The sequence below is a fragment of the Pinus tabuliformis genome, chromosome 7 (assembly GCF_031772625.1).
Source record: "Pinus tabuliformis cultivar Carrire ecotype Pingquan chromosome 7, CPIR1, whole genome shotgun sequence".
NCBI lineage: Eukaryota > Viridiplantae > Streptophyta > Pinopsida > Pinales > Pinaceae > Pinus > Pinus tabuliformis.
Genome location: NC_142293.1, coordinates 565,933,095 through 565,936,497, shown reverse-complemented (window position 1 = coordinate 565,936,497; position 3,403 = coordinate 565,933,095). Strand labels below are relative to the sequence as shown.

Below are 3,403 nucleotides of genomic sequence, written 5' to 3'. Positions count from 1 at the left end.
TGATACTGAATAAGATCTTTGATACTCTTTACCTAAAGATTCTATGAAGTAATTTACAACAAATGCTCCTTGAAAAACTTAACTGACTTTTTTCCTTGGCATGACCACAATTATGATCATATAGGTGTTATTGCTCTTGCAACACTATTATTGATATAACAAGGTTTTTAAGTCATAACATTTACAGATTTAAATTAATTTATAGAATAAATTTAACTTTTCCTTTATATGTTTAGTTTGTTCTTTTAAACATTCATGACATACATAATGAAGCTTTAAATGGAACAATGGGTATATAATTTAAGGACTGAATTGCATGGATACCCAATAAAATGATACATATCATATTGAAGGGGGCATTACTTTCTCCCAACATTGGTTATCTACACCAATAATAAGCCATAAGGACAGTTCCAATTAGTGAGTAGGGGTCATTTAATACATTGCAGTTGACCTACTATCCACAATTTAAATGGATTCTAGAAGGAGAGTTCCCTTATATTTTCTAATACATTTTTCCATTGTTCTTGGGAAGCCATCATTACAATATTACTTGGTGAATATAAATATGAAGAAATGATACTATGTTTAAATGTGTAGCAATCACTTTATATTGCGGGTTCATATAGCACTTTTACTTTCAAATCACAGATTATGAAGTTTTTTGAAAATAACATATCCAAATATTATTGCAATGAAATCTTATTCAAAAAAAATACCAATACTCAGAATTGTTCACAAAAGGATGCCAGTGCTCATCCACAATGGAAAGAAAATACCATCATAAATGAGCAATGGCACATCATAAATGAGCAATGGCACCTTCATGTAATAAGTTTAAAAAAGATATTAATAAATACTCATATCTCCTTCAAACTTTTCACAAGAAAATACCAATAATCATTTAAGATGAAATCTTCTTTCCATTGAAGAAGAGCACTGGTATCCTTTTGTGAATAAGTACCAGTATCTTCTTAAAAATAAAATTTATTTGCAATAACAGTGAGATATGTTCTGCTCAAAAATCTTGTAATTTGTCAGAGAAAGAGTTGTGTAAACCTGCAAAATAAAGAGACCATTACTTTCACCTAAACATAACATTGCTCCTTTTTCATCCAATTGGGAGAACCTTAAACACAATGGGGTCATTTGACAGCTTTCACGTGCTATCCAAAATCTTGTAATGAGTCCCTTATAAGAGAAAGAGCTATGCAAACCTGCAAAATAAAGAAACCGTTACTTCCACCTAAACACAGCACTTCTCCTTCTTCATCCAATTCGGAGAACCTTCAACAAAGTGGGGTCATTTGAGAGCTTTCACATGCTATCCTCCACCACCACCGGCAATACTCAAATAGGGCATGTACCAAATGCTGGAAGAGATTTTGGTTGGGTGAGCGACTGAAAGACAAGTGGTTTTTACCTTTATGAAAACATGACACTCTCATTTGACCGTGCGGCTAAGTTTGGGTGGATTTGCCAGCGAATGTAGCTCAACGCTGAATCATTTGGTGGAATTGCTGGTGAATGCAACTTATTGCTGAATCATTTGGAGCTTATGCTTCAACAAACTAATATGCTCATCCAATCAACCACATGTCTGCAATCCAGACAGAATTTTAGGGAGCAGAGAATATACTATATAGTAATTACGATTATATGATTTGTATGAGATTATACCCGAAAGACATCAATGAGCACATTATTAAGAATTGATGCGCTTATATGATTTGTATGACATTATACCCGAAAGACATCAATGAGCACATTACCAAGAATTGATGCGCTTAATGCGAACAGAGGCCTGTTCTGCTGCTTCATCGCCACGGCCATGACATTAATAGCTTCTTCTCCACAAGTGTATCCCCAATTTTTTAATTACCTTGATCTTTCACACAAAATAACCCAAAATATCAATTACCTTGATCTTTCACACAAAATCATGAATAAAGTAGCGTGTTCTAATCAAAACGGACAAAATAAGGGGCAAACTCAACCTGAAGGCTCTACCATAAAAGTGCGGCTCTACCATAAAAGTGCCTCCGACGTGGATCTTGTATATAGAATAAAGTGAGTCATTTATTTCCTGTGCTTTCAGGGCATCGAACGATTGTGCCGGAGCCGATGCAGGGGACATCATGTTGTAACGGCAGAGACTGGGACTCTCACTGCCATTTTCTTTGTTTTTGCAGTTTACTTACTACTGAGTGGGGAAGTCTAAAACCTTTTCTGTGCCGGTTCCGCTTAACAATCGTTGCATTAGTCGGCCATTAGAAAACAATGACCTTATGCTCTGCATTTCCAAGCCAGAGAACATAGATTCTCAACTGCAGATTTAGGGAAACCTTCCGAAATCTGAAACACGGAAGAATATGTACCTAAACGCTTGGACACAGGCCGAAACCCGGAACACTGAAGACTATGGAGTTAAAAAGGAAAAAATTTAAAGGATCAACAGACATTTTCGAAACTAACTTGGATCGTTCGGCTCCGAGTCGAATTGAGAGTGAGAACACAGGAAATCTGGATCAGGGACATGATTCACCATGGAAGCATTCCCGGCAAAGCGTCGGAAATCTGAAACAGGAAGAATATAAAATTAAATACTTTAAGATTTAGGGAAACCGTCCGAAATCTGAAATACGGATGAAGATGAACTTTAAAACTGAAGAAAAAATTGAAGTATCAACAAAAATTTAGGAACGAACTTTTATCTTTCCGTTACGAACAGAATTGAGAATGAGAAGGCTGGAAATCTGGATCGGAGACCGGAATCAGAATGGAAGCATTCCCAGCAAAGCTTCCGATATCTGAAACACGGAGAATATGAACTTAAACACCTTAATACTTAGAGAAACCTTCCGAAATCTGAACAACTCGAGAGTGTAAATTTAAAAGGGTAAAAAGATTAAAGAATCAACAGGAAAATTGAAACTAACTTTGATGGCTCGGCTCCGAACGGAATCGACGATAAGAACTCTAAAAATCTAGGTCGGGCGAAGGATTCTCCATGGAATCATTCCCAGCAAATCCCACGGAGGCAGCAGGAGTTCTCCCAGAGCCTTATGCGTCCTCCTCCTTCGCTAGAAGGATTTTCTTGAGAAAAGCCACCACCTGGCTGTATGCACGAATTGGTAGTATAGATAGATAACAAATGAAGAGAATCTGGACCTGATTCCGTCCAGATGCATTGCTTCGCGAGTGAATCTTAGTTTCACTGGACCTGATTCCGTCCAGATGCATTGCTTGGTGAGTGAATCTTCGGTTTAATGGTCTTTTCAATTAGCGTGCCACTTGTTCACGAGCTGCGCTGTCATTTTACATGGTGGAGTCTAGAGTCACGACCTGGGTTGTTCGGTGAGGGCGACAAATATTATTTTGAAGTTTATATAGCATGTAAATA

The 3,403-nt window shown here is 37.2% G+C and overlaps 1 long non-coding RNA gene across 7 annotated transcripts; it reads right to left on the bottom strand.

The window, feature by feature from the left end:
- Positions 1-290: 290 nt before the first annotated feature.
- On the bottom strand, positions 291-3,106 carry LOC149248666 (uncharacterized). 7 transcript variants are annotated; one of them, XR_016266687.1, is made up of 7 exons: positions 2,940-3,106; positions 2,709-2,810; positions 2,476-2,577; positions 1,998-2,355; positions 1,747-1,888; positions 1,424-1,600; positions 291-1,287 (listed from the first exon to the last, which is right to left on the bottom strand). It is a non-coding gene; the product is annotated as an uncharacterized LOC149248666 (long non-coding RNA). The 7 variants fall into 7 exon arrangements; XR_016266683.1 differs by having other exon boundaries at positions 291-1,217; XR_016266682.1 differs by having other exon boundaries at positions 291-1,600; positions 2,461-2,577.
- Between the last annotated feature and the right edge of the window lie 297 nt (positions 3,107-3,403).